General features: G+C 38.1%; 1 long non-coding RNA gene across 1 annotated transcript in view; it reads right to left on the bottom strand.

Moving 5' to 3' along the window:
* Positions 1 to 722, bottom strand: part of LOC134484768 (uncharacterized) — a 43972-nt gene extending 43250 nt beyond the window's left edge. Inside the window, exon 1 of the long non-coding RNA XR_010062536.1 lies at positions 620 to 722. This is a non-coding gene — a long non-coding RNA (uncharacterized LOC134484768). The remainder of the gene's footprint in view (positions 1 to 619) is intronic.
* Positions 723 to 20829: the final 20107 nt, after the last annotated feature.

Here is a 20829-nt window from a genome sequence, read left to right as displayed (position 1 = left end):
GTAGTAGTAGTAGTAGTAGTAGTTTAGACTAGGAAGTTTATTCAGCATTTAAGAACACTGCCTGTCTTTCCAAATGTTATGAGTTCAATTCCAAGTGTACTCATCGTGGCATCCAACCATTCATAATGACAGGTGAGTCTGGTGAGTCTGACAGGTACAGTATACTCATAAAAATCAAATAAAATAAATCTTTAAAATAAATAAAAAAACAAAAGTTTACTTATCTAAGTTTAAGTTACTGTGCTTCTGTAGCTGACCAACTTTCTGTGTTCCTCTGAGGACAGAAAATGCATCTCTCTCTATTAAAATCCAGGATGAGAGCTCACACACTGCTTGCCATATCTCATCTGTTATTCAAACACAGCTTCTGCTTTTCTGAGAAATGAAATAGCTTCCATTACACTCCTATCCTACCTTCAAGTTCTACTTTTGAGAGGCACATCAGAAAAGTGTGTTTGTGCATGAGGACGTTGGAGTTGCAGTTTCTTCTGATGTGAGAATACTGGGTTTAACACAGAGGGGTCAAGACGATCAAGGAATGACTGGGTGTAATAACTATCTTTTGTTCAAATTCTGCTGATGCCAAGGGTCAGTATTCCTGGAAGTTTACCCAACTCACAGGTTTTCTTCTTGAGCTCAATAGTCAGTTTCTCCTACTTCTTAATCTGCTGAACATGCTCACTGATGGTGAAAGGTTGGCATGATGCCTTCCCAGCAGACCCTGTAGATAAACACAAGGGAACATGCATATTAATGGCCCAGTCACAGGAGAGACCATTCTGAGTCCCCCAACAAAGCATGGAGGAAAGGGGAAATCTACAGACACTTTGAAGCACTGAGAGAGTAAGAAAGCTCTTTTCAAGTTGGACCTATTAGCTACTCTCCTGCCTCCAACGATGATTGCTAGACATATGCAGGTAAGTTCTGTAGTCCATAGTTCTTAGGACAACCAAGCCCTAATCATGTATGTTCAAGAAAAATGAGTCTGAAATCTTGATACATTTCCAGGGGAGTATCCCTCTCTCTCTCTCCTTGTCACAACATGTCAATGACTTGTACAATAATCGTCTGTAGATGAAGTCCTATACTCTACCCTGAGAGTAGAAGATTTATCTGTGTGGCTCCTATTGGATATCTTTCTCATTCAGAGTGAAATTAAGGAACTCATAGCATACTAACTGCATGCTTGTCAATTTCTGGCTGTCTGCCAAATATTCATCAGATATTCTTGACGCTTGGTCCCTTCTTTAAAAGTCCAGATGTTTCAGACCATAAGTCCTGCTCCTAGAAGGTCTGACCCAAGCACAGCTTCTCCAGGAAGTTCCCCAGTACTGGCTCAGGGCTTACTCTCTCTGCTTTACACCAGATTATTTATTTTGCATATTTATAACAAGAAAGAAGTCCTAATATCATTTTTTTCTCTCTCTCATCTCTCCATGCACTCTGTTTTTCCTGTAAATAACTCGATAATCCTAGAAAACATGTCTGTGTCTAAAACAATAAGCATTAACAAAATACCAAAGGGCAGCTTCTGTTTCCATAACACTAGTGACATCACAAAGAATACCATGGAATTCCAGGCATGCAATAGTGTACCAGAGGAGTGTCCCCTTCAACAGTACATAACTATCCATTAACCAGATATTCTCCAAATCAACAAGCCAAGTTGGCCTTTCCAGTACCTTTGCTGAGACACAAGGGAAGACTTTCCATCACTCTACCTTCTAAAAATGGAGATATGACTGATTAATTGAATTTTTTCCTACCTACATGTACAGATACTGAAGCCTAAACTTGCAAACAAAGCTCAGAAATTGTTCATCCCGACCTTACTATGCACACTGAAAATGACAATGAAGAAAGGAAGTTGAGAACTTAGGTCAGTATGATTGTCATTTATGCAACGATTCTAAACAGTTAATCACTCTAAGCAGACATCTTCTTTAGCTAAATGATCATTTTATCCAATTTCCTCATCCATTGCTCCTCCTAACTAATGCTGGAGAGTTGGGATTATGCCTTCCTTGTAGAGCTGGTACATAGATAAATACAAGTAAGCAAAGACTTTGGAAAGATCCACAGAGAAGTACAGTTTAGTTGAGGGAGTAAAAAAATTGGAATAATTATGTAAATTCAGGCAAAAACATTGTTCAGAGCCTCAAAAATAACATGTTTAGTCATGGGGTTCTTTATGATGTGAGCAGCAGTTCACAGATCAGGCTACAGGTGCATTGCTTAACATAGGTGCAATTTGAGACCTCAAAAACAGAGGAAGCATGATGAGTCAACCTTGGAATGAAATTAAGAAGTCATGCTGTACTATGGAGAGGTATCCTGCGGAGGAAAGAGACAGACAGAGACAAAGACAGACAGACAGGCAGACACAGACACAGACACAGACACAGACACACACCCACACACTCACACACACACACACACACCAAAACAAAGCATCAGTCATGGGGACAAGTATGTTGTAGATCAATCATAAGGAGCTTCACCCATAGAATAAAAGTCAAATTCTTCTGTTGGGTGCCACATGTGACAACGTCTATACTCTTGAAAGGGTGTCACTACTACATTTCTGGAAAGCATCTATTAGAAACATACAGACAGGGAATGGTAAAGTAGGGTAGAGTCTAGGTATTATTAAACTATACATGTTTATTAAAGCCCCATGTAACCTTTGTCATGATGCTGGCAGTCTCAGCAAAGAGAAGCCAACCTATGGTCAGCCTGACATGCATTTCTTGAATATCTAAAAATTTTCTTTTTATACATGTGTATTGGACTCTATGCTTGTTGGGGGTTGTTGAATATTCTGCATCTTCACAGTTGTTCTTGTCTAGTAGATTTGGATGTCAACTCTATTTCTAATTGTGGTTCTCCAGAGGACTCCAAGTTCAGATTACCCTGGGGTTTATGAGATAAGGAAGGGTATAAACTGGAAAGAAATACATTAACATTAGTAAAGACTGTTGTAGGATAGAGGAAAAAAATATGACAGAGAGGCAGAGAGAGAGACACATAGAGAGAATGAAAGAATATGCCTTAAGTACATGAAGCCAGAAAAGAATTTGTGAATCTAGAAGACAAGGTATGGTAGACTGCCTGTAAATCTCAGTAACTAAGAAAGGACCTTGGATCCAGTTTTGATATTGAGGCTTCATACAGCTTGGCCTTTGCCAATGTGAGACACACGATTTCAATGAGCAAATCCATAGACTGGAAAATGTAGTTATGGTGGTCCAGAAAAAAAAAAACAGAATTGTCCCCTCTGTCTGCTTCTCATTACTCTGGTCTCCCGTGTCACAGGATGCTGAATGGTCTTCCACATACCCTCAGATGCTGCTCACAAGGAAGAGCAAATTTCTTCAACAGTACTTCATCTGAGCCTACCCTTTGCTTGTGGATGGTACTCAGGAAGTGAACTGATAGGTTATTCTTTTCCTAGCTGGGTGTTAAAGTTCAGACTTGAGCATCCCACTCTGTGATTTTTCAACAGTTACATGTATCCATTGGGATGGCAGTGTCACAATGACTGCAACTGTCTTGTCACGCCTTTCACATGCTTCATGTGACTGAGTTGAAAGTCTGTCTTAGCTTATTTACAGATCCACGGGATGCAGCTTGGCTTCAAAGGCCACAAGTGTGACCACAGAAAACAAGAAAACAATGACACAGTACACAGTTATAATGTAGACATGTCGGGGTATTTCCTCCAAATTTTGTTTAAAAGCAGATTTTTTTTCTTTATTATCTTGAGTATTTCTTATTTACATTTCAATTGTTATTCCCTTTCCCGGTTTACTGGCCAACATTCCCCTAACCCTGCTTTCTTACCCCTAAACCCCTTTGTATATGGGTGTTTCCATCCCTATCCTCCCCCCATTACCGCACTCCCCCCAACAATCACGTTCACTGGGGTTTCAGTGTTAGCAGGACCAAGGGTTTGCCCTTCCACTGGTGCTCATACAAGGTTATTCATTGCTCCCTATGAGGTGGGAGCCCAGGATCAGTCCACGTATAGTCTTTAGGTAGTGGCTTAGTACCTGGAAGCTCTGGTTCCTTGGCATTGTTGTTCATATGGGGTCTCAAGCCCCTTCAAACCTTTCCAATCCTGTCTCTCATTCCTTCAACGGGATTCTCGTTCTCAGTTTAGTGGTTTGCTGCTGGCATTTGCCTGTGTATTTGCTGTATTTCGCCTGTGTCTCTCAGGAGAGATCTACATCAAGTTCCTGTCAGTCTGCACTTCTTTGTCAAGCATATTCTTTTACTGAAGATTATGCTACTCTTTCTAGAAGGCCACTTTATGGCAGAACATTTGGATTATGCCCCATCCACACTTTATAGATTTCTTACATAGACTTCTTTCAGTGACAAGGTTTCTGTAAATTTCATACAAACTAACCATTTAAGGACACAAACACAAACACATACACACAAAAGATACACAGGTACACAATGACACACACACACACAGTGTGCAGGAATAATAGAGATGTGCATGTTTAAAAAGTTAGGACAGTGGATCTAGAATATAAAATGTGAAGGGTTCCACTAAAATCTAAGACCATAGGATGGAGGATGGGAAAAAATTGTGAGGTGTGCTTTCCCTACAACTTGAATACATTAGCAATGAAATATGAGGCATCAGAACTGCATGGTCAAAAAAAGACCAGAAATATACACAGTCAAATGAATGCAAATACAGCTCATCTCTCTGATCTCTAATGGAAGAGTTCCGGTGTTTCCCACACATCTCCTGCATAGTATTTATTTGCAGTCCAATTCTAGAACACCAAAGGATATTCAAGAACATATAAAGAGCTGAAGCCAGAATGTCAGCATTCCCAGAGATCAGAAGAGAAGGGAGTTCTGTTTTCCTCTGCTTCCCTTAACTATGCTTCAGAAAACCAAGGAGACAGCCTGCTCAGGCATATGCACATCTGCAGAGGTTGTAGTTTGGCTTTAGAACATCTTAGCCTGTAGTTACACAAGCCAGGATGAAAACTACAAACTCCATCAGCATACAGTTGATGTGCCCAGGATCACTCCTAAGTCTCTCTAGACCTACAAGTGTAGATAAACATGCCTTATAGGAATAGAACATGGTTGTTTAGTTCCCTCAATTACTGTTCAGGACACGTACAGAAGACAGGAAGGAGCCAGTCCCTCTTCTATTTCTCTAATTGATATTTCTTCAATGTAGTATAAAACTGCCTGCCAAGGAGACTGTCTTTAGAACAAAACAGCAGGGAAAAGATTGGGAAAAGTTCTACACCAATCCTACATCTGACAGAGGGCTATTACCTAATAAAAACAAAGAACTAAAGAAATAATGATTCAGAGAGAAAATAATCCTATTAAAATTGTGCTACAGGACTAAGCAAAGATTTCTCAACTGAGGAATATCAAATATCTGAGAAGGATCTAAAGAAATGTTCATCATATTTAGTCATTAAGGAAATGTAAATGAAAACAACTCTGAGATTCCACCACATACATGTAAGTATTGCTGAAATAAAAATTCAGGAGACAGCAGAAGTTGATAAGGATCTCAAGTGAGAGGAATGCTCCTTTTTTTGGTGGCACAAAGAACTGGTTCAACCACTCCTGAAATCAGTCTGGAGATTCCTCAAAAAATTGGAAATTGCAGTGCTTGAGAAACAGATATACATCTTTTGGCATATAACCAAAAGATGCTCCAACACACAAAAAGACACATCCTCAATTATGTTCATAGCTGCCTTATTTATAATACCCAGAAGCTAGAAGAAATCCTAATGACATTCATCAGAGGAATTGTTATGGAAAATGTGGTACATTTACACAATGGTGTACTACTCGGCTATCAAAACCAATTATCTCAAGAAAGTCATAGACAAATGGAATGATCTAGAAAATATCATACTGATTGAGGTTACCCAATCACAGAATGGTATGAAATCACACATGGTATGAAATCACCGAAAGTGAATATAGGCACAAAAGCTCAAATTACCCAAGATGCGGTCCTCAGACAACTGGAAGCTCAAGAGAGGACATACAAAATGTGCATGCTCTACTCCTTTTTAAAATTGGAACAATAATATATATATAAATTTAGAGCAGAGACTGAGGGAATCCCATTCAGAGCATGCCATACATGTGGAAAAATATATACACATCAGTCACCAAAACTAGAAAAGATTGATAGAGCTAAGAAGTGCATGCTGCCAGGGACTGTATATAGATCTTCCCTGTGAGACACAGCTAGAGTATATCAAATACAGAAGTGAATTCTAGAGGCAAATATGTGAACTGAAAACGGATAGTAAGGGGAGTTATAGAAAAAGAGGAGTGGGGCCGGTTAGGGATCATATGGGCAAGTAATAGGGAAAGGAAATAACATTTGAAATGTAAATATAGAAATACCCAAATAAAAAGGAATAAAATTTGCTAAAACTAAAAAAATTAAAGAAATTAAAGAAAATAACAGTGCCAGGTATTCACAGCTATTGACTCAGAAATGTAAAGCTCATTGTCAGGGAATGATAGCAGAGTAATACTAGTGGAAAGACAGACATGATGAAGACTCAAGTAGAAACACTTCTCTCTCCCAGATATCAGTGTCAGACACAAACTGCGCTAAAGGGATCCAAAGCATGGAAGAGTATACTCTGAGTGGAGTACACAATATTGTCTTTCCCTTCTTTGTTAGGACCTTATTCTTCTTGACATAAAGAATAAAGGTTATGAGCTATCAGGAAATCAACTATGCTCTGCCCATCACTTGGTTTTGGAATACAAAAAAAAAAAAAAAAAGGATATAAACACTCTGACTCCCAGGAACGATAAGAACAGGGAAGTCCAGATGCTTTTGAGCTCCCAGCTCCTGATTCCCATATGTGTAAGGCTCACATCAAGGCAAACTCTTTAAATATCCCACTCAATTACTACTAAGGACTCTCTGAGCTATCCCAAGTATAACATACTTCTTCCTTTTTTTATACAAAGACAGAAGGCCAGCTTCCTTCTCCCCTTCACTGTTGTCATTATCCTCTTTGTTCTCCCTCCCATATGGGTGTTTACTCTGAATTACAGGTCAATTAGTAAACCCTAGAGGTACTGCAGGAATATCTGAGAGGCAGTTGCAGCCACAACAACACTTGTGACATCGCAGAAGAAGTTAGGGGAGTCCAGGTTACAAGATATACTTGAGGGAGAGCCTAATAATGATGTCACTGTGAACGGCCATGTCCTACCTGCTAAACAGATTTCCTTACATTGATCAGATTTGGCGTGCCCTCTCCAGGTATCTCTCTTGTGACTCTGTGGAAACCTTTATGTTGTCCATCTCTCTAAAGCTGTAGAAATCTCTTTGCTTCATTAGTGGTTACATGCTTTGAATGGAGAAAGTTAGCCAGGGGCTTGGCATGGGTATAAAAGATTTAGGAAGATGGAGTGGGGGAGATTCTTCTAGATAATAATTTTTCCCAGGATCATTCCTGTGACATACAGAAAAATTTTGTAGGTTTTCTGTTTCCCAAAGGCCAGTATTCTCCCTACAGACATTTAATTGAATGAATATTGTGTTTCACTTTCTTACTGTACATTCCTTGATAGGGGACTTTATAAATATTCCAGAATGTGTACTCAAAAATTCTGTTTTACGATTCCATTTTTTTGCAATGATTTTGGCAACAAAGAGGGCCCAACATTAGAGTGAATATAACAGTGTAAATATTGTGTACCTACCTCAAATGATAAACTCCCAAATCCTTATTTTATCCAAAAATTAAGAGACATCAGTAAAGGAAAGGACAACATCTACTCTAGAATGTGGTTCTGTAGTCCCAAAAGATAATCAGTTCTCTGATATCTACATTCCTTATTTCCAAGGTTCAGACTTGAGGGTTGAGAGTGTTTTGCCATGATTCTTTATTCAGGCCATACGTAATATTCAGGAGGATGGGCAGGGAGAGGAATGTCTTGAGGTCCAGGGAAAGCTTATCTTCAATAGTTTCATAAGTACAGAATGGAATCTTTTTGGCATTGTCAATTGTAGATTCTACATTCTTGACCTAGTTGTGTATAATCCATGTTAAAATTCCACCTAACCTCATAGGTGTAGGAGACACGAAAACTACATAAGATTGGTGAAGCTAAGAGGTGCATGCTGCCAAGAACTGGAGAAAGATCGTTCCAGAGAGACACAGTTAGAGCATGTTAAATACAGAAGTGAGTGCTAGTGGAAAACCAGATGTTCATGATGCTTCCCCACTTTTCTTCTATTAGTTTGAGTGTATCTGGTTTAATGTGGTGGTACTTGATCCAGTTGGACTAAAGGTTTCTACAAGGCAGTAAGAATGGATCAATTTGCCTTCTTCTACATAATGACCTCTAGTTGAACCAGCACCATATGCTGAAAATGCTATCTTTTTTTCCATTTGATGGTTTTGTCTTTTTTCTCAAAAATTAAGTGACCATGGGTGTATGGGTTCATTTCTGGTCTTTAGTTCAGTTTCACTGTTTTATTTGCCTGCCTCTGTCTCAATGCCACACAGTTTTTATCACTGTTGCTCTGTAATACTGCTTAAGTTCAGGGATAGTGATTCCCAAGGAAGTCCTTTTATTGTTGAGGAGAGTTTTAGCTATTCTGAGTTTTTCTTATTCCAGATGAATTTATGAATTGTTCTGTCTAACTCTATGAAGAATTGGATTGGAAATTTGATGGGGATAGGAATGAATCCGTAGGTTGCTTTTGGGATTATGGCCATTTTTACTGTATTAATCCTGCCAGTCCATGAGCATGGAAGATCTTTCCATCTTCTGAAATCTCCTTCAGTTTCTTCAGAGACTTGAAGTTCTGCTCATATGCTCATATCTTTTACTTGCTTGGATAAAGTCACCCAAGTTATTTTGTATTATTTAGGGGTATTGTGAAGGGCGTCGTATCCCTAGTTACTTTCTCCACTTGTTTAGCTTTTGTTCAGTGTTATATTTATACCCAGCCACTTTGCTGATATTGTTTATCAGGCTTAGTAATTCTCTGGTGGTACTTTTGAGGTCTCTAAGTATACTTTCATATCGTCTAAAACAGTGCTATTTTGAATTCCTCCTTTCCAATCCAATCTAAGCAGACTCCTTTAGTGTATGCTTGCTCTGGCTAAGATGTCTAGAACCATATTGAATAAGTTGTGAGAGAGTGGGCAGCCTGTCTACTCCATGGTTTCAGTGTGATTGTTTTAAGTTTCTCTCCACTTAGTTTAATGTTAGCTATGGATTTGCTGTATATGTTTAGGAATGGGCCTTAAATTCCTGTACTTTCCAGGACCTTTATCATGAAAGGGTGTTGAATTTTATCAAATGCCTTCTCAGCATCTAATGAAACGATCATTGGGTTTTTATCTTTGAGTGTGATTACATAATGGATTACGTTGATGGTTTCCATATACAAAATCATCCCTGCATGCCTGGGATAAAACCTACTTGATCATGATGGATGATTATTTTGATGTGTTCTTGGATTCAGTTTGCAAGACTTATATAGTATTTTTGCATCGATATTCATAAGGGAAATTGGTCTGAAGTTTTCTTTCTTTGCTGGGTCTTTGTGTGGTTTAGGTATAAGAGTAATTGTGGCTTCATGAAAGGAATTAGGTAGTGCACTGTCTCATTTTTGTGGAATAGTTTGCAAAGTACTAGTATGAAATTTTCTATGAATTTTGGATAGATTTCTTCACTAAATCCATCTGATCCTGGACTCTTTTTGATTGGGAGGCGTTTATTGATTTCTTCTATTTCTATAGAAGTTACTGGTTGTTTAAATGGTTTTTCTGTTCCTGGTTTAGCTTTGGTACCTGACATTCAACAAGAAAATTGTCCTTTTCTCCAGATTTTCAAATTTTGTTGAAATTAGGATTTTGTAGGATGATCTGATGACTTTTTTAATTTGTTCTAATTCTGCTGTTTTGTCTCCCTCTTCATTTCTTATTTTGTTAATTTGGACACACTCTGTGTGCCCTCTGATTAGTCTGGCTATGGGTTAATGTAATCAGTTGATTTTCTTAAAGATCCAGCTTTTAGATCTGTTCATTCTTTGTATGATCCCCATTTTTCTACTTGGTTGATTTCACCTCTGAGTTTGATTATTTCCTGCCTTCTACTACTCCTGCATGTATTTGGTTCTTTTTGTTCTAAAGGATTTAGGTGTACTGTCAAGCTGCTCTTGTATGCTCTCTACAGTTTCTTTCTGCAGGCATTCAGAGGTTTGAGTTTTCCTTTTAGCACAGCTTTCATTGTGTTCCAAAATTTTGGGTATATTGTACTTTCATTTTCATTAAATTCTAAGAAGTCTTTAATTTCTTTCTTCATTTCTTCCTTGACAAAGTTATCATTGAGTAGAGCATTGTTCAACTTTCATGTATATGTGGGTGTGCTCTCCTCATTGTTATTGAAGAACAGACTTAGCCCATGGTGGTCTCATAGAATGCATTGGATTATTTCTATCGTTCTGTATCATTTGAGGCCTGCTTTTTGACTGATTATATGATAAAATTTGGAGAAAATGCCATGAAGTGGTGAGAAGAAGTTATATCCTTTTGTTTTATGATAGAATTTTCTAAAGTATCTGTTAAGACCATTTGGTTTATAACTTCTGTTAGTCTGACTATGTCTCTGTTTAATTTCTCTTTCCATGATCTGTCTCGTGATGAGAGTAGGGAGTTGAAATCCCCTGCTATTATTATTTCCTGTGCCATATGTTCTTTGAGCTTTAGTAAGGTTTCTATGTAGGTGCCCTTGTATTTGGCGCATAGATATTTTAGTTTTCGAGCTCACCTTTGTGGATTTTTGCTTTGATGAATATGAAGTGTCCTTCCTTATGGTTTTTGATGACATTTCATTGAAAGTCGATTTTATATGATATTAGAATGGCTACTCCAGCTTGTTTCTTGCGAAATTTTGCTTGGAAATTATTTTTCCATCCTTTTACTCTGAGGTAGTGTCTCTTTTTGTCTCTGAAGTGTGTTTCCTGTAGTGCAAAATGCTGTGTCCGCATTACATATCCAGTGTGTCAATCTGTGTATTTTTAGTGGGGAATTGAGTCCATTGATGTTGAGAGATATTAAGGAATAGCGATGATCACTTTCTCTTATTTTCATAATTGGAGGATAGTTAATGTTTGTGTGCTTCCCTTCTCTTTATTTTGTTGTGAAAAGATTAATTCTTGCTTTATGATTTTACTTGCCTCCTTTTTGGGGATTTTCCAATTAGTGTCCTTGGAATTACTGGATATTTAGAAAGATATTGTGTAAATTTGGGTTTGTCATGGAATATCTTGGTTTCTCCATCTATGTTAATTGTGAATTTTGCTGGATAAAGTAGCCAAGGAAGGCGTTTCTGTTCTCTTAGGGTCTGTATGATATCTGTCCAGGATCTTCCAGCTTTCATAGTCTCTAGTGAAAATTCTGGCTTAATTCTGATAGGTTTGCCTTTATATGTTATTTATACATATACTTACTGCTTTTAATATTTTTATTTGTTTTGTGTATTTACTGTTTTTAATATTATGTGATGGGAGGGTTTCCTTTTCTGGTCCAGTCTATTTGTAGTTCTGTAGGCTTTGTGTATGTTTATGGGCATCTCTTTCTTCGGATTAGGGAAGTTTTATTCTATAATTTTGTTGAAGATATTACTGTCCCTTGATGTTAGCAGTCTTCACCCTCTTCTATACCTGTTATCCTTAGGTTTGATCTTCTTGCTGTATCCTTGATTTCCTGTATGTTTTGGGCTAGGAGTTTTTTTTTTTTCTTTTTTACATTATCTTTGACAGTTGTGTCAATGTTTTCTAAGGAATCTTCTGCAACTTAGATTATGTCTTCCATCTCTTTTATCCTATTGGTGACGCTCACATCTATGACTCCTGGTCTCTTTTTTAGGTTTTCCATCTCCAGGGTTGTCTTCCTTTGTGCTTACCTTATAGTTTCTTTTCCATTTTTAACTCCTGGATTTTTTGTTCATTTTCTTCTCCTGTTTTTTTTTTCATTAGTTCTTTAAGGTAATTTTGTGTTCCCTCTTTCTGGGATTCTACTTGTTTACTTCTGAATTTTCTGTTGTCCTGTATTTTCTTAAGGGAGTTAATTATGACCTCCTTAACATCCTCCATGATCATGATAAAATGTGAACTTAAATCTAGATCTTGCTTTTCTGGTGTGTTTGGATATCCAGTGTTTGCATTGTTGGGAGATTTGGACTCTGATGAGCCCAAGTAGTCTTGATTTCTGTTGTTTGAATTCCTGTTATTGCCTCTAGCCATCAGGTTGTCTCTGGAGTTAGCGTGTCTTACTCTTTCTGACAGTGGCTTGACCGTCCTGTAGGCTCATGTGTCAGGACTGCTGTAGACATGTTTTCCTATTTTGTTTTTACCCAGTTATGGGAACAGAGTATTCTTACCTCATGCATGCAGATTTTCCTGTCCACTGGTTTCAGCTGTCCCTGTGGGCTGGAACCAGAAGGAACTTCACATATTTCTCTTATATCCTTCTGTGGGGGGTAGGGAGGACAGAAGGCACAAGGTGTTTTCCTATTGAGTCAGGAATCTGGGCAGAGAGTAGTCTCCTCTGGTTTCCCAGGAATGCCCGCTCCTCTGAAGTTCTAGTTCTTCCACCTTCAGGATTTGTGTGCAGGGAGCTGTTTAATCAGTTCTGTTCAGATCCAGGCACAGTCTGGAACATGGTGCTCCTGCAGTTTTACTCCTCCTATATTCCTGGGTCCAGAGGCACTATGCTGTTTTGCCTTGGGCCAGAGATATGGGTAATGGTGGGCAGAAGTTGCGGTCTCTGTGCCTTGTATGCTCAGTATTGCCCAGACTCCTGGGTGACCAGCTCTCTCTCCCACATCGTCTAGGAGCAGGGAGCTCTGGGCCAGGATCAGCAAGGTTCAGGAGCCAGCTAGAAACTGGAAGTGCCTGGTCCCAGAGGAGTTCTGCTTTTGCATGTCCTGAATCCACTAGTCAGGTCACTTAGTGCAGAATAGTTGTATTCACCTCTGGTCTCAGACCTGAAGTTGCTTCTTGGGCAGCCATTCAGCTCTCAATGAGAGTTGCAACCAGAAATGTCTACTAGGTCACTATGAACAGGATGCCCAGATGTAGCTAGGTGTATTTTTTTTTTTTTGTTTTTTTTTGTCAGGAATGTGAGCAGAGTTCTCAGGAGTTTCTGCCTTTCTGATGGTCTAAGTGTACCCCTCCCCACAGAAGATTTGTGTGTAGGATATTGTTTGGACCAGTTCCGATCCATATGCCATTTGTACTGCAGGACTCCTACAGCTTGACTGCTCCTATATTCATGTGTCCAGCGGCACTATGCTGTTTCCTCTTGGGCTAGGGATGTGGACACAGGTGGGCAGAAGTGGCAGTCTCTCCATACCTGAAGTCTAAGTACAGCCCAGTCTTCTGGGTGATCAGCTATCTGTCCGACAGAGTTTCCAAAGGAGTTTCAAATGTTCATTCCCTATCCTATAGGTTTCCAGTCTTTTCAATTCTCCTCCAAATGTTTTGGAGAAGACATCTATTGTCAAGGCGAGGTACAACAGGCCCCATCAGACAAAGAGGGCTGCAAAATTTCTACTTTTAAAGGTAATCTCAATGATTTCTCATATTCCACAAATAGATTAAGTCCTGCCCCCTCTCCACATGTGACTTTAATACCTTCGCCAGCTGCAAAACATGGGAGAAAGCTATGTCCACACACAAACACAGACAAAGATGTCCCCCATCTCCACCAAAGTGCCTTATGCAAACTGCTTCACCAACAAAACTAGATAAAAATGATGAAGCATAGAATTGCATGATTAGAAGAAAGGGATATAAGTCTTTCCTGAGAGACACAGCTAGAGCATGTCAAATACAGAAGTGAATAGTAGTGGCAAACCAGTGAACTGAAAAACAGATCTCTTGTTGGTAGATTTTGAGAAAGAATGACAAGAGCTGAAGGAGCTTTCAATCTGATAAGAAAAACAATGCCAACAAACCAGAGTTCCCTGGTACTATACGAATATTCAAAGATTGTTCTTGGATAGACCTATGGCTACAACTGCATATGTAGCAGAGAATGGCCTTATTGGCCACCAATGGAAGGAGATTCCCTTGGTCTAAACTAGGTTTCATTACCAAATCAAGGGAATGTCAAAGGGCAGTAAGGGGGATTATACAAGAAAGGTAGGGGTACTGTTTAGGGATCTTATAGGCAGGAAACTGGGAAAGGCAAAAATATTTGAAATGTAAATATGGAAAAATCAAATTAATAAAGCAAAAAATTGCTAAAAAGAAAAAAAATAAGGTAAAGATAAGACTGCCATCTATTCACACACATTGACTGAGAAATATTAAGGGTCACTATCAGGCAAAGGGAGTCAGAGTACTACTAGTGGAAAGACTGATATGATGAAATAAAAACATGTCTCTCTCCTAAACACTGGTATCAGACACAAACTGTACGATAGGTAGCCAAATAATCAAGGAGTTTATTCTGAGCTGTGGACACAATACTTGTCATTAACTTCTTCCTTAGGACCTATTTCTTCTGGGCAAAAAAAAAAATAAAAGCCATGAGCTCTAAGGAAAGAACAGTGCCCTTCCAAACACCTGCCCTTTGGGATAAAGATATTAATGATATAAACTCTCTGACTTACAGGATCCACTAGAAGCAGGGAAGTCCAGATGCTTCTGACAGGCTCTGAGCTCCTGATTCCAGGTGTGGAAGGTTCAGATCAATTCTATCTCTTCAACTTACCTACTCGACGCCTACCAAGGACTCAATGACATTCCCCAGGGTCGCCATATTTCTTCCTTTTTTTTATACCAAGACAGAAGGCCATCTTCATTCTCAACATCTTTGAGCTTTACGTTCTCTTTGTTCTCAATCCCAAATTGATGTTTCCTCTGAACTAGAGGCCAATTAGTAAACACTATATTATACTGAATGAATATACAAGAGGCATTTGGAGACACGACAACACTTGTGACAACACAGGAGAAAATAGGGCTCTCCAGGATACAAGAGATTTTTCATGGAAGGCCTAATGATGATATCACTGAGAACCGCCATGGCCTACCTACAAACAGCTTTCTTTACACTGACCAGATGTGAGAGTGCCTTTTCCAGGTATGTCTCCTGTGACACAGGAAAAACCTTTATGTACTCTATCTCTTGAAAGCTAGAGACTTCTCTTCGCTTCAACAGTGTTTACATGCTCTGAATGGAGAAAGTTATTCAGGGTCCTGGCATGGGTAGAAATGATCTAGGAACGTGGAGAAGAGAAGATTCTTCTGGATAATATTTTTATTCCCAGGTCCAAACCTGTGACATACCGTTCAATTTTCTAGGTTTTCTCTCTCTTGTAAAGGCCAGTATTTTCCTTTCAGACCTTTAGATGAAGGAATATTGTATTTCTGTTTTATTGTACATTCTTTGATAGGTGACTTTATAAATATTCCTGAATATGTACTCAAAAATTATGTTTCGAATTCTATTTTCTGCTATGTTTTTGGCAACAAATGGGCCCCAGCTATAGAGAGAGTATAACAGTGTAAATACTGTGTACCTACTTCAAATGATAAACTCCCAAATCCTTATTTTATCCAAAGATTACCAGACATCAATAAAGCAAAGGATTACATGACTGATTATACATTTCAGTAATCTAGTCTTATTTGATATCTGTACGACACTATCTACCTTCCTGTATTCTCATGACCTGACTTAAAGATTTAGATGTGTTTCTGTGATTGTTTCTTAAGGCCAAATATAAGAAACAGGAGGATGGGCAGGGAGAAGAAAGTCTTGAGGAATGGTGAATCCTCAACTTCAATACCTTCATAAGTACAGGGGGGAATCTATTTGACATTGTCATTTCTAAATTCTACATTCTTGACCTATTTGTGCAGAATCCATGTTAAGATTCAACCTAACCACCTAAGCAAATAGTTGTAGGAGCTACCAAAATACATTTTATATATATATATATATATATATATATATATATATATATATTCATATATATATGTTCATACACACACACACACACACACACACACACACACACACATCAGCCGCCAAAACTAGATAAGTGTGATGAAGCTAAGAAGTGCATTCTGCCAGGAATCAGATATAGGTATATCCTGAGGGACACACCTAGATCATGTCAAATAAAGAAGTGTATGTTAGTGGCAATCCAGTGAACTGTAAAGGACCTCTTGTTTGTAGATTCTGAGAAAGGATAACAAGAGCAGAAGGGGCTTTTAACCTCATAAGAACAACAGTCAATGAACCAGAGCTTTCTGGTACTAAACCAATATTCAAAGACTGTACTTTGACAAACCTATGCATCCAACTGCATATATAGCAGAGGAAGGCCTTGTTGGTCATTAATGGAAGTAGAAGACCTTGGTTTGACTTCCAGTTAACGAAAATGTGAAGGGAGAGAAGAAATGGAGAGGGATCAGTTCGGGATCTTATGGGAGGAAACTCTTAAAGGAAATAATATTTTAATATGAATATAGAAATTAGTTTGTTTAATAAAACAAATAAAATTTGTAATATATATATATATATATATATATATATGAAGTAAATTAAAAAAATGCCAGCTAAAAACAGCTGTTTACTCAGTAATGTAATGTGTCACTGTCAGAAAATGGTAGTCAGAGATATAATAGTGGAAACAGTGAGATGGTGATGTCTCAACTAGAAGCACTTCTCTCTTGCAGATATCACTGTCAGACACAAACTGCACAATAGATATCTAAAGCATGGAGGAGTTTACTCTGAGCTACGGATATAATACTTGTCCTTCCTTTCTTCCTTAGGGCCTTTTTCTTCTTGTCAAAAAGAATAAAGGCCATGTGCTCTCAGGAAAACAACTGTGCCCTTCCCATTACTTGGCATTTGAAATAATGAAATGAATGGTATAAACTCTCTTACTTCCAGAAACCATAAGAACAGAGAAGTCCAGAAGCTTCTGAGAGGACCCCAGCTCCTGATTCCCATATGTGGAAGGCTCAGATCAATGCTGTCTGTTCAGCAATACCACTCAGCCCCTACCAAGGAGTCACTGAACTTTCACAAGCACAAATATTTCTTCCTTTTTTTAGACAAGGACAGAAGGGCCTCTTCCTTATCCACACTTCTGATCTCATCATCCTCTTTGTTCTCACTCCCAAATAGCTGTTTTCTCTGAATTAGATGCCAATTACTAAACACTAGAGGTACTAAAAGAATACCTGAGAGGAAATGCAGCCATGACAACACTTGTGACATCAAAGAAGAAGATAAAGCTCTCCCGGTTACAAGAGATTTTTCAGGCAGGACCTCATGATGACATTACTGAGAACTGTCATGGCCTCCCTGCTAAAGAGCTTTCCTTACATTGACCAGATTTGAGCTTGCCCTTTCCACGTATGTATCCTGTGATTCATTGGAAACCTTTATGTACTCCATCTCTCTAAATCTAGAGACTTCTCTTTGCTTTATTAGTGGTTACATGCTCTGAATGGAAAAAAAGTTAGTCAAGGGCTGAGAATGGGTAGAAAAGTTCTTGTAACATGGAGTGGAAGACATTCTTCTGGATATTAATTTTATTCCCAGGTACATTTCGTGAAATACAGTTCAATTTTGTAGGTTTTCTCTGTTTCCCAAAGGTCAGTATTTACCCTACAGATCTTCATTCGAATGAAAATTGTATTTCACTTTCTTGTTGTGCATTCCTCAATATGGGACTTTGCAAATATTGCTGAATGTGTACTCAAAAATTCTGTTTTCCAATTCCATTTTCTGCAATGATTTTGGCAACAAATGTGCCCAGCTATAGAATGAGTATAACAATGTAAATATGGTGTACCTACTTGAAATGATAAACACCCAGATCCTTACTTCATCCCAAAATTACCAGACATCAGCAATGCAAAGGACAACATGGACTATGGAATTCACTGGTTCTCTAATCCCATTTGATATCAGTTTGGATTATCTACCTTATTGTGTTCCAGTAAAGAGACTTGAGGGTTTTGGATGTTTTACCATGATTCTTTCTTCAGGCCAAACATAAGATTCAGAGGATGTGGAGGATGAGGAATAGCTTGAGGTCCAGTGAAACCTCAGCTTCATTAGGTTCATAAGAACTGGAGAGAGTCTATTTGGCACTGTCATTTGTGGATTCTACTTTCTTGACCTTGTTTCCCAGAACCCATGTTAAAATTCCATATAAGCTCATAGCTATAGAATATATATATATATATATATATATATATATATATATATATATAAATAGATAGATATAGATATACAGATATACATATACATATACATATACATATACATACACATACAAATACACATACACATACACATACACATATACATATACATATACATATACATATACATCATATACATATACATATACATCATATACATATACATATACATAGATATATTAGCCACCAAAACTAGATAAGATTGAGGAATCTTAGAAGTGCATGATTAGAAGAAACATATATAGGTGTTTCCTGAGAGACACAGCCAGAGCATGTCAAACACGGGAGTGAATGATCGTGGCAAAGCAGTGAACTGAAAACAGATCTCTTGTTGGTAGATTTTGGGGAAGGATAACAAGAGCTGAAGGGGCTTTTAATCTGATAAGAAAAACAATGCCAAAAAAACAGTTTTCTGGTACTAAATGAATATTGAAAGATTGTACATGGATCGCCTATGGCTCCAACTGCATCTGTAGCAGAGAATGGCCTTGTTGGGCACCAATGGAACGAGATGTCCTTGGTCTGTACTAGGTTTTAGTACCAATTCAAGGGAATGTCCAAGGGAAGTAACGGGGATTATACAGAAGAGTAGGGGAACCGGTTAGGGATCTTATGGACAGGAAACTGGGAAAGGCAAAAATATTTGTAATGTAAATATGCAAAAATCAAATAAAAATTGCTAAAAAATAAAACAAATAAGTTATAGATAAGAAAAGTGCCATATAATCAAACCTATTGACTGAGAAATCTAAAGGGTCACAATCAGGCAATGGGATTCAGCAATACTATCGGAAAGACTGATATGATGAACTAGAAACACGTCTCTCTCCTAAATAACAGTATCAGACACAAACTGCACTATAGGTATCCAAATAATCAAGGAGTTTACCCTGAGATGAGTACAGAATACTTATCTTTCACTTCTTCCTTAGGACCTTTTTCTTCTGAGCAAAAAAAAAATAAAAGTCATGAGTTCTAAGGAAAAGAACAGTGCCCTTCCCAACACCTGGCTTTTGGAATTAAGATATTAATGATATAAACTCTCTGCCTTACAGGAACCACTAGAAGCAGTGGGGTCCAGATGCTTCTGACAGTCTCTGAGCTCCTTATTCCATGTGTGGAAGGCTCAGATTAATTTTATTTCTTCTAAGTACCTACTCAACTCCTACCAAGGACTCAATGAGATTTCTTGGTGTTCACATATTTTTTTCCTTTTTTTTATAACAAGACATGGCTGAGTTTTACATCCCCTTCATTCTCACTCCCAAATGGCTGTTTGCTGTGAACTAGAGGCCAATTAGTAAACCCTGTAGGTACTGAAGGAATATCTGAGAGTTATTTGCTGATAGGACAACACTTGTGACATCACAGGAGAAGCTAGGGACCTCCAGGATACAAGAGATTTTTCATGGAAGGCCTAATGATGATGTCTGTGAGAACTGCAATGGCCTACCTGCAAACAGCTTTCCTTATATTGACCAGTATCTAGAGTGCTTTTTCCAGGTATGTTTCCTGTGACACAGGGGAAATCTTTATGTACTCCTTCTCTTTAAAGCTAGAGACTTCTCTTTACTTCACTTGTGGTTACATGCTCTGAATGGAGAAAGTTCGTCAGGTTCCTGGCATGGGTAGAAATGATCTAGGAACTTGAAGTGGAGGAGATTCTTCTGTATAATATTTTTATTCCCAGGTTCATTCCCATGACATACATTTCAATTTTCTAGGTTTTCTCTGATTTGTAAAGGCCAGAATTTTCCGACCTGTCCTTTTTGTAAATGAATATGGTATTCCACTTTCTTATTGTATATTCCTTGATAGAAGACTTTGTAAATATTCCTGAATGTGTACTCAAAAATTCTGTTTTCCAATTCCACTTCCTGCTATGATTTTGGCATCAAAGGGGGCCAACCAATAGAATGAGTATAAAAGTGTAAATACTGTGTACCTATTTCAAATGATAAACTCAGTAATCCTTATTTTATCCAAAGATTACCAGACCTCAATAAAGCAAAGGACCACATGGACTATACATTTCTGTTCTCTAGTCACATTTGATATCTCTACTACACTATCTACCTTTCTGTGTTCCCATGGCCAGACTTGAAGACTTTAGATGTGTGACCATGATTCTTTCTTAAGACAAATATAAGAAGCAGGAAGTTGGGCAGAGAGATAAAAGGCTTGAAGAGTGAATCCTCAACTTCAATACCTTCATAAGTACAGGAGGGAGTCTATTTGACATTGTTATTTGTAAATTTTACATTTCTGACCTAGATGCGCTGAATCCATGTTAACATTCCACCTAACCAAACCAAATAGCTCTAGGAGGCACCAAAAGTATATATATGCACATACTTATGTGTGTATGTACACACAAACACACACACACACAAACACACACACACACACATATATATATACATATGTATATATATATATATGTGTATATATATATATATATATATATATATATATATATATATATATATATATCAGCCACCAAAACTAGATAAGAGTGATGAAGCTAAGAA

This window comes from Rattus norvegicus (assembly GCF_036323735.1).
Source record: "Rattus norvegicus strain BN/NHsdMcwi chromosome Y unlocalized genomic scaffold, GRCr8 chrY_unlocalized_5, whole genome shotgun sequence".
NCBI lineage: Eukaryota > Metazoa > Chordata > Mammalia > Rodentia > Muridae > Rattus > Rattus norvegicus.
The sequence above is the reverse complement of the archived record's forward strand: the minus strand, read 5'-3'. Positions and strand labels throughout refer to the sequence as shown.